The 13,056-nt window shown below is 43.0% G+C and overlaps 1 non-coding gene across 1 annotated transcript; it reads right to left on the reverse strand.

The window, feature by feature from the left end:
- Nucleotides 1-682: 682 nt before the first annotated feature.
- On the reverse strand, nt 683-764 carry trnas-gcu (transfer RNA serine (anticodon GCU)). The gene has a single exon. It is a non-coding gene; the product is annotated as a tRNA-Ser (tRNA).
- Between the last annotated feature and the right edge of the window lie 12,292 nt (nt 765-13,056).

The raw sequence follows: 13,056 nt of genomic DNA on the forward strand, positions 1-13,056 counted from the left end.
GGAACCCAGGATCGCTCCTCAGGACCATAACCTTCCCAGTCCACAAGATACTGAGTCCCACGCCGGAACTGGCGACTGGAGAGGATGCATCGCATAGTGTAGGCTGGTTGTCCCGCTATCATGCGAGGCGGAGGTGGAGGCCGAGTGGCCGGAACTAGAGGACTAAACACCACAGGCTTGAGTCTGGAGATGTGGAAGATGGAATGAACCCTCATGGACCGGGGAAGACGAAGACGATAGGCCACTGGATTAATGCGCCGTAGAACCTTGAATTGCCCAACATACCGGGGTGCCAACTTCCTTGATTCCACATGCAGAGGCAGATCCCTAGTAGACAACCAGACCATCTGGCCTGGACGCAGGAGAGGACTCGAACGGCAATGACGGTTGACCTGTCGTTGAACCTGAGCTGAGGACGTTACTTTAATCGGGTAACAATTAAACATAGTAGGTTGATTAGATTAATGTTACATTTACATTTTACATTTTAGTCATTTAGCAGATGCTCTTATCCAGAGCGACTTACAGTATTGAATGCATACATTTCATACATTTATTTATTTTTTTCTCTGTACTGGCCCCCCGTGGGAATCAAACCCACAACCCTGGCATTGCAAACACCATGCTCTACCAACTGAGCCACAGGGGGACAATAAAGAAGTACTGATTTTTTTGGGATGCTCGATGAGGATGGGATTCGAACCCATGCATGCAGAGCACAATGGATTAGCAGTCCATCGCCTTAACCACTCGGCCACCTCATCCGATGTTAGAAGTCAAGTCACAACATATTGGAGCCCCGTGCAAGGAATCGAAGACAAAATTAGGCCTTGCTGTTGAATTCAAATCAAATCAAATCAAATGTATTTATATAGCCCTTCGTACATCAGCTGATATCTCAAAGTGCTGTACAGAAACCCAGCCTGAAACCCCAAACAGAAAGCAATGCATGTGAAAGAAGCACGGTGGCTAGGAAAAACTCCCTAGGAAAAACTCCCTAGAAAGGCCAAAAACCTAGGAAGAAACCTAGAGAGGAACCAGGCTATGAGGGGTGGCCAGTCCTCTTCTGGTTGTGCAGGGTGGATATTATAACAGAACATGGTCAAGATGTTAAAATGTTCATAAATGACCGGCATGGTCAAATAATAATAATCATAGTAGTTGTCGAGGGTGCAACAAGCACGTCCGGTGAACAGGTCAGGGTTCCATAGCCGCAGGCAGAACAGTTGAAACTGGAGCAGCAGCACGGCCAGGTGGACTGGGGACAGCAAGGAGTTATCATGCCAGGTAGTCCTGAGGCATGGTCCTAGGGCTCAGGTCCTCCGAGAGAAAGACAGAAAGAGAGAAAGAGAGAATTAGAGAGAGCATATTTAAATTCACACAGGACACCGGATAAGACAAGAGAAATACTCCAGATGTAACAGACTGACCCTAGCCCCCCGACACATAAACTACTGCAGCATAAATACTGGAGGCTGAGACAGGAGGGATCAGAAGACACTGTGGCCCCATCCGATGATACCCCCGGACAGGGCCAAACAGGCAGGATATAACCCCACCCACTTTGCCAAAGCACAGCCCCCACACCACTAGAGGGATGTCTCCAACCACCAACTTACCGTCCTAAGACAAGGCCGAGTATAGCCCACAACGATCTCCGCCATGGCACAACCCAAGGGGGGGGTGCCAACCCAGACAGGAAGACCACGTCAGTGACTCAACCCACTCAAGTGACGCACCCCTCCCATGGACGGCATGGAAGAACACCAGTAAGCCAGTGACTCAGCCCCTGTAATAGGGTTAGAGGCAGAGAATCCCAGTGGAAAGAGGGGAACCGGCAAGGCAGAAGACAGCAAGGGCGGTTCGTTGCTCCAGCCTTTCCGTTCACCTTCACACTCCTGGGCCAGACTATACTTAATCATAGGATCTACTGAAGAGATAAGTCTTCAGTAAAGACTTAAAGGTTGAGACTGAGTCTGCGTCTCTCACATTGGTAAGCAGACCATTCCATAAAAATTGAGCTCTATAGGAGAAAGCCCTACCTCCAGCCGTTTGCTTAGAAATTCTAGGGACAATTAGGAGGCCTGCGTCTTGTGACCGTAGCGTACGTGTAGGTATGTACGGCAGGACCAAATCGGAAAGATAGGTAGGAGCAAGCCCATGTAATGCTTTGTAGGTTAGCAGTAAAACCTTGAAATCAGCCCTTGCCTTAACAGGAAGCCAGTGTAGGGAGGCTAGCACTGGAGTAATATGAGCAAATTCTAGCAGCCGTATTTAGCACTAACTGAAGTTTGTTTAGTGCTTTATCCGGGTAGCCGGAAAGTAGAGCATTGCAGTAGTCCAGCCTAGAAGTAACAAAAGCATGGATTAATTTTTCTGCGTCATTTTTGGACAGAAAGTTTCTGATTTTTGCAATGTTACGTAGATGGAAAAAAGCTGTCCTTGAAACAGTCTTGATATGTTCTTCAAAAGAGAGATCAGGGTCCAGAGTAACGCCGAGGTCCTTCACAGTTTTATTTGAGACGACTGTACAACCATCCAGATTAATTGTCAGATTCAACAGAAGATCTCTTTGTTTCTTGGGACCTAGAACAAGCATCTCTGTTTTGTCCGAGTTTAAAAGTAGAAAGTTTGCAGCCATCCACTTCTTTATGTCTGAAACACAGGCTTCTAGCGAGGGCAATTTTGGGGCTTCACCATGTTTCATTGAAATGTACAGCTGTGTGTCGTCCGCATAGCAGTGAAATTTAACATTATGTTTTCGAATGACATCCCCAAGAGGTAAAATATATAGTGAAAACAATAGTGGTCCTAAAACGGAACCTTGAGGAACACCGAAATTTACAATTGATTTGTCAGAGGACAAACCATTCACAGAGACAAACTGATATCTTTCCGACAGATAAGATCTAAACCAGGGAAGAACTTGTCCATGTAGACCAATTTGGGTTTCCAATCTCTCCAAAAGAATGTGTCAAAAGAATTCAGTCTACATTAATTGTGTAGAAAATTACATTATACAGTTGAAGTCGGAAGTTTACATACACTTAGGTTGGAGTCATTAAAACTCGTTTTTCAACCACTCCACAAATTTCTTGTTAAAACTTCTTTGAGATAGGGGGCGGTATTTTGACGTCCGGATGAAAAGCGTGCCTAAAGTAAACTGCCTGCAACTCAGGCCCAGAAGCTAGGATATGCATATAATTGGTAGATTTGGATAGAAAACACTCTGAAGTTTCTAAAACTGTTAAAATGATGTCTGTGAGTATAACAGAACTTATTTGGCAGGCGAAACCCCGAGGACAAACCATCCAGGATTTTGTTTTTGGTTGAGTTCACTGTGTTTTCAGTTGTTTCTATGGTAAACTAGATTTATGAGGGACCTGGTTGCAGTTCCTATGGCTTCCACTAGATGTCAACAGTCTTTAGAAATTGGTTGATGTTTTTACTTTGGGAAATGAAGAAGTACGGCTTTTCAGAATGAGAGTCAAGCCAAGTGGACTCTTTTGTTTGGGGCAAGCGACCTGTAGCTCGCTCCACTTTGATTTTATCCGCTATTGAACACACTATATTCCGTCTTAAATTTTATCGATTATTTACATTTTAGGATAACTAAGGATAGATTAGGAAAGTTGTTTGAAATGTTTGGACAAAGTTTACAGGTAATTTATTAGATAATTTGCAGTCATGTTGCGACCAGTGTTTTTCTGAATCAAACGCGCCAAATAAATCGACATTTTGGGGATATAAAAAAGGAGTTTATCGAACCAATTGTTGTTAGTCAGCCACCAATTGTGCAAGTTCTCCCACTTAAAAAGATGAGAGAGTCCTGTAATTTTCATCATAGGTACACTTCAACTATGACAGACAAAATGAGAAACAAAATCCAGAAAATCACATTGTAGGATTTTTAATGAATTTATTTGCAAATTATAGATTATGTTCTCAGGTGGGTATGCTAGTTCTGAACGTCACATGCTAATGTAAAAAGCTGTTTTTTGATATAAATATGAACTTGATTGAACAAAACATGCATGTATTGTATAACATAATGTCCTAGGTGTGTCATCTGATGAAGATCATCAAAGGTTAGTGCTGCATTTAGCTGTCTTCTGGGTTTTTGTGACATTATATGCTAGCTTGAAAAATGGGTGTCTGATTATTTCTGGCTTGGTACTCTGCTGACATAATCTAATGTTTTGCTTTCGCTGTAAAGCCTTTTTGAAATCGGACAGTGTGGTTAGATAAAGGAGAGACTTGTCTTTAAAATGCTGTGAAATAGTCATATGTTTGAAAAATTGAAGTTTTTGTATTTTTAAGGAATTTGTAATTCGCGCCACGCCTATCATTGGATATTGGAGCAGGTGTTCCGCTAGCGGAACGTCTAGATGTAATCCAACCACAGTGTCCGATTTCAAAAAGGCTTTACGGCAAAAGCAAACCATGCTATTATCTGAAGACAGCACCCCATCAAACAAATACAGACAATCAGAATTCAATCCGCCAGGCACAACACAAAAGTCAGAAATAACATATAATGCATGCCTTACCTTTGAAGATCTTCTTCTGTTGGCACTCCAATATGTCCCATAACCATCACAAATGGTCCTTTTGTTAGATTAATTCCGTCGTTATATATCCAAAATGTTCATTTATTTGGCGCGTTTGATCCAGAAAAACACTGGTTCCAACTCGCGCCACATGACTACAAAATATCTCATAAGATACCTGTAATCTTTGTCCAAACATTTCAAACAACTTTCCTAAAACAACTTTAGGTATTTTTTTACGTAAATAATCGATCAAATTTAAGACGGGATAAACAGCGTTTAATACCGGAGGAAAACAATGTGGAGCATGCTTTCTGGTCACGCGCCTCTATCAAACAGTACCCTTCCCTTGAGCCTCGTTCTGAACAGCCATACTTATTTTCTTCATTACACAAAGGAAAAGCATCAACCAATTTCTAAAGACTGTTGACATCCAGTGGAAGCGATATGAACTGCAAGCAACTGCCTTAGAAATCTAGGTTCCCAAAGAAAACCCATTGAAAAGAGTGACCTCAAAAAACAATTATTGGTTCGTTTGTCCTCGGGTTTTTGCCAGCCAAATAAGTTATGTTATACTCACAGACATCATTCAAACAGTTTTAGAAACCTCAGAGTGTTTTCTATCCAAATCTACCAATTATATGAATATCCTAGCTTCTGGGCCTGAGAAACAGGCAGTTTAATTTGGGCGCGCTTTTCATCCGGACGTGAAAATACTGCCCCCTATCCCAAAGAAGTTAACGTCTATAAATAGATTATGACTCCAAGGAGGAGGGATGTTGCAGGTTCCATCAACTCATGAACCCAAACTTTACAAAACAAAATAATAATAATAATAATAATAATGAGCAAGCTCTCAAGAGGGGGTGGCCCCCATTCCTACACTAATTAGTGAACTCTCACCCATAGAAAGATGAATTGCTGACCTCAGCAGCGATATAATACCAAACTATGCCAAAGGGATGATAATGTTAGATTACAATGCAATAAGTGAACAAACAGCATAAATTGCAACAAACACCCTCCAAGATAAACCATCAGCCGCAGGTAAAGGTTCTCTCCAGTTTAGCCATGATATATGGCCTCCAGCAGAGATTGACATCAGTCCAGTACCGCAGTGCACAGCAGAAGCACGAACAAGAAATGGTTGATATGAAGGGACAGGTGGAGAGAACCAGGAAGCCAATGACAAAAGTAGAAAAGGAAAAGATACTGCTAGCCGAGGAACTGCGTTTGAGAACGTAACACATTCAAAGAAATGGCAAAAACTTATGACGATGAATGAGCACAAACTCTTGAACAAAATCATCTTTTGTCAGGAACAACATCGTCTTCTACAGGAACAACTCGATTTAGCACAAAATAAAATATGAAGTCCACACCAAACTAGATAAATCTGACGAGTTAGCTACAAACAAGAGCGTGCAATTTGTTAACATGCATGCAGTTTTGATGAACAACACTCAAAGCAATAATGTTCTAATCCAAATGATGCAGACCAAAGACGATCAGTTAATGAATACAATGACCAACTTTAATGCAGCTTTAATCAGCATGTTAAATGTGTAACCAGAGGAAAAAAACTGGACCACCTTTACTCCACACACAGAGATGCATACAAAGCTCTACCTTGCCCTCCATGACCATAATTATATCCTCCTGATTCCTGCTCACAAGCAAAAAATTAAAGCAGGAAGCACCAGTGACTAGATAAATAAAAAAGTGGTTGTGATGAAGCAGATGCTAAGCTACAGGACTGTTTTGCTAGCACAGACTGGAATATGTTCCGGGATTCCTCCGATGGCATTGAGGAGTTCAACACATCAATCATTGGCTTCATCAATAAGTGCATCGATGACATCATCCCCACAGTGACCGTACGTACATACCCCAACCAGAAGCCATGGATTACAGGCAACATCCGCACTGAGCAAAGGCTAGAGCTGCTGCTTTCAAGGAACGGGACTCTAACCTGGAAGCTTATAAGAAATCCCACTATGTCCTCCGACGAACCATCAAACAGGCAAAGCATCAATACAGGACTAAGATAGAATCGAACTACACCGGCTCTGACGCTCGTCAGATGTGGCAGGGCTTGCAAACCATTACAGACTACAAAGGGACGCACAGCAGAGAGCTGCCCAGTGACACGAGCATACCAGATGAACCAAACTACTTCTATGCTCGCTTTGAGCCACATAACACTGAAACATTCATGAGAGCGCCAGCTGTGCTGGAAGACTGTGTGATCATGCACTCCACAGCCAATGTGAGTAAGACCTTTAAACAGGTCAACATTCACAAGGCCGCAGAGCCAGACGGATTACCAGGACCTGTACTGTGAGCATGCGCTGACCTACAGGCAAGTGTCTTCACTGACATTTTCAACCTCTCCCTGTTCGAGTCTGTAATACCAACATGTTTTAATAAGCAGACCACCATAGTGCCTGTGCCCAAGAACACTAAGGTAACCTGCCTAAATGACTACCGACCCGTAGCACTCACGTATGTAGCCATGAAGTGCTTCGAAAGGCTGGTCATGGCTCACAATAACATCATTGTCCCAGAAGCCCTAGACCCACCCCAATTTGCATACTGCCCCAAAAGTTCAACAGATGATGCAATCTATATTGCACTCCACACTGCCCTTTCCCACCTGGACAAAAGGAACATCTATGTGAGAATGCTATTCATTAACTACAGCTCAGTGTTCAACACCACAGTGCCCTCAAAGCCCATCACTAAGCTAAGGACCCTGGGACTAAACACCTCCCTCTGCAACTGGATCCTGGACTTCCTGACGGGCCGCCCCCAGGTGGTAAGGGTAGGTAACAACACATCCGCCACACTGATCCTCAACACAGGGGCCCCTCAGGGGTGCGTGCTCAGTCCCCTCCTGTACTCCCTGTTCACTCATGACTGCACGCTAAGGCACGACTCCAACACCATCATTAAGTTTGCCGTTGACACAACAGTGGTAGTCCAGATCACCGACAATGACGAGACAGCTTATAAGGAGGAGGTCAGAGACCTGGCTGTGTGGTGCCAGGACAACAACCTGTCCCTCAACGTGATCAAGACAAAGGAGATGATTGTGGACTACAGGAAAAAGAGGACAGAGCATGCCCCCATTCTCATTGACGGGGCTGCAACGGAGCAGGTTGAGAGCTTCAGGTTCCTTGGTGTCCACATCACCAACAAACTAACATAGTCCAAGCACACCAAGACAGTCATGAAGAGGGCACGACAAAACCTATTCCCCCTCAGGAGACTGAAAACATTTGCCATGGGTCCTCAGATCCTGAAAAGGTTCTACACCATCGAGAGCATCCTGACTGGTTGCATCACTGTCTGTTATGGCAACTGCTCGGCCTCCGACCGCAAGGTACTACAGAGGGTAGTGTGAATGGCCCAGTACATCACTGGGGCCAAGCTTCCTGCCATCCAGGACCTCTATATCAGGCGGTGTCAGAGGGAGGCCCTAAAAATTGTCAAAGACTCCAGCCACCCTAGTCGTAGACTGTTCTCTCTGCTACTGCATGGCAAGCGGTACCGGAGTGCCAAGTCTAGGTCCAAGAGGCTTCTAAACAGCTTCTACCCCAAGCCATAAGACTCCTGAACACCTAATAAAATGGTTACCCAGACTATTTGCATTGCCTCCCCCCTCCCCCCTCTTTTACATCGCTGCTACCCTCTGTTGTTTTCATCTATGCGTAGTCACTTTAATAACTACCTACATATACATATTACCTCAACTAACCGCCGGCCCCGCACATTGACTATGTACCGGTACCCCCATGTATATAGTCTCGCGATTATTATTTTTCTGCTGCTCTTTAATTACTTGTAACTTTTCTTTCTTTTTCTTATCCATATTTTTTAAACTGCATTGTTGGTTATGAGCTCATAAGTAAGAATTTCACTGTAAGGTCTACACCTGTTGTATTCGGCGCATGTGACTAATACAATTTTATTTGATGACAAAACAGCAGAACTCATTGAAGTCGCTGATCAAATGATTGATGAGAGAACCCAGGTGAGGAAGATGGAAAAATGTATCTCTAAGCAAGAGGAGGAAATCTCATTGCCGAATCTCTCGCTCTGCACTCGTGAGTGTTGTGCATTATTAACGTCTGTCTAAGTTACTGCCTAGATCTACCAGCCTGGACAACCGGACGACGGACCCGGAACGACGATCTACAACTAAGACATCCCATGGCCATTCTTGTGAGGGTCTGCAGCTTGCAGAAATCCTACCAGTTTAAACTACCAGATGGGGACTGTCACGATGATCCACAAACCAGGACACCCCGTGGTCATTTCCTGTGGTGGGTTGCAACTTGCAGAATCCTTCCAAGATTGAACCCACCAGACTAGGACTGTCATGACTGTTCTGTGAGGATCCAAATAGGTCAGATCAGCTTTGCAATAAATAACTTAAACCAGACCCCCTTTCACCCGCAGAGAGGGGAGGAGGGAACTGGTGGGGGTTAACACCTCACACCCTGTTGTAAATCAAGGACAGAACATTCAGCTCTCTCCATCTCCAAATTCACCAGAGGAATGTGCCTTTTTTTCACAGATTTTCCCACCAAAACTCTAACACGTTCTAAAGCGAATGCTGGAACAATATTTCTAACATAGAATGTGGGGAATGGTCAGAGGTGACCTGAAGGAACACTGATGTCGGTTTGGTTGTTATTTTGTGATGTCATTAAAAATGTTATAAAGGAAATACTGTAACTTGAAAAGTATACACACTACATGTACGAAGTTTCCATCCCCTACGTTGTGCATGCTATATGAACAATTATGAAAGTGTTTTTGTTAAGAGAAGCATTGTCAGGGAACTCAAAGCAGCAGGAGGGGTGAAGTCAGGCGCAGGAGACCAAGGTCCGTGAACACACGTTTAATAGGCAATGATCCAAAACTGCCAACAACAGGTAAGGCAGGGCAAAAATACAAAGTACAGAAAGAGCCCGAAAACAGAGTAGGGGCGCAGCCCAAAACTCGCAGCCTTGAATACACAAAAGGCAGAGGGAAAAAAATGCCTAAACCCCAACCTAACAAACCAGACAAAGAACAATCACACACAATACCCAAACCTAAACAGAAAGACTAAATAACCCCCCCACTAATGAACTAACACAATACAGGTGCACACCTAAACCAGACCTAACCAAAAGAAAATGAAAAGAGGATCGGTGGCAGCTAGTAGACCGGTGACGACGACCGCCGAGCGCTGCCCGAACGAGGAGAGGCGCCACCTTCAGTCGACGTTGTGACAAGCATGTGATTTTAGAAACTTTAAGAGGAAATTGTTTCTATAACTGTGCACACTAAGTAGTCACTGCCCCCTTGAGTGAGGTCAGGGCGCGTGTAAACCTGACAGAACTGTTTTTAATGTATTAAGTGTGTATGTTTCTCCTGTGTTACCATTTAGTTAGCTAGTAAATAAATAATTAAACCAATTTGACTAGTACTGAATCATAAGTAAAGCCTGGGTTTTTGCAGATGCAAGGAGGTTACGACTGTTCAGAATGATATGATACAAGGTTATGATTAATAAGTTGACTGTTTATAGATGTAATAGGTAAAGACCTTTAGAGTTTAATTTGGGAGATGGTAACTCTTTAAAGAACCTCTCTCGTGGTGCTCCAAATCCTAATGAGTTAATTGTTGCACAATTAATTTAATTGGGTAACAATTAAACATAGTAGGTTGATTAGATAGATGTTAAAAGTCAAGTCACAACAATCACAACAATGCTTTCTGCGGCACAACCCCAATACACAACAGTAGGTTCATTCTCTGATCCTTTGATTGGATGGACAACATGTCAGTTTACACTGCAAAAGCTTTGATTGGTTGGAGGACGTCCTCCGGAAGTAATCAGAATTACCTTGTAGGTCTATATGGACACGCCTTTTGCCCAAATTTATGGTGTATGTCTCGCAGCTGAGAGTCAGTCAGTCGATCTGATGATAAGCCCATCCCAGCTAGCCAGTTTATACTGGCTAGCTGACAATAACAGCAGCATGGTCCTAGTTGCAGCATGGCGCTTCTAAAATAAAGTTTCTAAAATAAATAACTTGTAGCATTGATCACCATCTGGATGTGATGGCGTGAATGACCAGTACAACGGTGTTGTATCAAGGTGGTTGCCAACGTGAATTGCTTCCCAGTGGGCAGCAGTTGCTTCTCACCGGGCAACTGTCACATGTCACCGGCAGTAGCTAATGTGGCCAATTTGTTCCATCCCATTTGATTTGATTTGATTTCGAGTAGGATAGCAGCCTACACGAGAAATAACTTGTAATTGGTAGTAACTATCTGGATGTAACCTCCTCTGCCCAGATACTGCTGGTTCAGATGTCACCGAGATAGTCTACTGCTCAATGGGGAGAGTTAGCACTGCAAGCCGGCAACACAACAACACGGGGCACAGTGTCCTTCGCTCCCGCTTGCCGCAGTAAGGAGAGGGAAGTAGCTAGATAGTGTAGCCAATATCAGGCCAGGGTGACAGCTAAAACACATTTGTTGTAGTGACTTTTACTGAAAATGTATAACTATGGTATTAATGTCTACATTTCGTCCAAAAAAACAACTAACAATTACTCCAATAAAAACACTCTCCCAAGTCCCAACTTCGGCAGACAAGTTTCAAATTGTCGCAGAGGTTTCTAGCCACAAGCATAAACTAGGTAGCTGGGAAGGGCTCAACGTATAGCCTCTCCCCTATGGAAGGGAGTATGTGCCTCCTAAATTTTATATTGAAGTCAATGTAGTCAGAGGAGATGGAAAATAGCTGTTCACTAAGAAGGATGGTACTACGGGGTCAAATCAGCCTCTAAAGTCCATTGCGCAAGAGGTGGTGCTGTCGAGCAAGATGAAACATTGCGCTCGTCAACTCAGTGTTTACTTGCTTAGAGAATGGGTCCCGCAAGCAGAGGATGAGTGCCGTGAACAGACAGGCCAAATTTGAGAGCTTGCAAGTGTGACTTTGGGCAAACAGAACATCATTGCCGCAGATCAAAAATAAAAATGTCTGAATCAAAAACAATAGAACCGTAAGCAAAGAACCATGGATCAAACGTTTAAAAAAATCTAATTGAAAGCATCAAATTGTCCACTAACAATAGTCATGTCTGTGTCAAGTTTTTGGTCTAAATTTCAAAAATCCTCTCTGTCAAGTCTTGGCACCTTTGGGTTTCAATTTCTCTTTTTTCTTGATTGGTATCAGGCAGGTTTAGAGGCGGGTGTGTGTCTACAAACCTTAGACTGGCCACTCTGACTGGAGTAATGGACGAACTAACAAACGCTTGCCTTTGTCCAGTCCAGTATTGTGTCGTGTGATTGGTTGAGTCTTCTGGGATGCATGACGTCAAACAGATGTGCTTTCAGAGCTTCATTTAACACAGCCACAAAGTCATAAACCTGCCTGCCTATTTCTACAATTGATCTTCTTAAAATCTGATTTTAACCCTAACCTTAACACTAACCACACAGATAACCTTATGCCCTATCCTAACCTTAAATTATGACCAAAAAGCTTATTTTTGTTTTCATTAATTTATACGATAAAACCAATTTAAACTTTGTGACTGTGGTAACTTGTGGAAACCGCTACAGAGCCGGCTTGAACAGTAAGCACCGAACGACTTGGTAAATTCAGCTTCAACTTGATACATAAGAAAAGTAATTGGGAAATAAATGAAATAGATATACTATATCTTGAGTTGAGTGGAATCTACTTGCTACGTTTAGCTAGCTAGCTAATTACTGTATTTGCTAGTCAGCAACGTTTGTATGTAAGACAAAAAGCTGACAGATGGCTCTAGCTAAGTAACAGCAGTCCACCACTAGCTAATTGTTTTTCATCATCTTTCCACAAAGTGTCTGTTATGTGTTTGCTTGATATGAGCAAGTTAATCCCAACGTATCAAAGAATAGGTGGAGTATTGGCATAATGTGCTTGGGATCTAACAAGTTCATTGTCACGTCCTGACCAGTAAAGAGGTTATTTGTTATTGTAGTTTGGTCAGGACGTGGCAGGGGGTGTTTGTTTAATGTGTTTCGGGGTTTGTTGGGTATGTTCTATGTTAGTATATTTCTATGTTCTTTCTAGGTCTTCTATTTCTATGTGTAGTTTATTGGGTTGACCTTCAATTGGAGGCAGCTGTTCCTCGTTGCCTCTAATTTAAGGTCCTATTTAATAGGGGTGTTTGTTCCATGGGATTTGTGGGTAGTTGTTCCATGTGTAGCTGTATGTCTCACAGGACTGTTTTCTCGTCGTTGGTTTGTTTAAGTGATTGTTTTGGTTTTTCATCTTAATAAAGAAGATGAGTATTCACATTCCCGCTGCACCTTGGTCCCATCTTTACGACGAACGCGACATTCATTCATTATACACTAGGTCATGACCATAATTTGATATAGGTAAATATAATGACTCCAATGTTGGGAATAACATGTGGGTACATTTTATGATAATGGAATAACGATG

Source organism: Salmo salar, chromosome 12 (genome assembly GCF_965601325.2).
Source record: "Salmo salar chromosome 12, fSalSal1, whole genome shotgun sequence".
Lineage (NCBI taxonomy): Eukaryota > Metazoa > Chordata > Actinopteri > Salmoniformes > Salmonidae > Salmo > Salmo salar.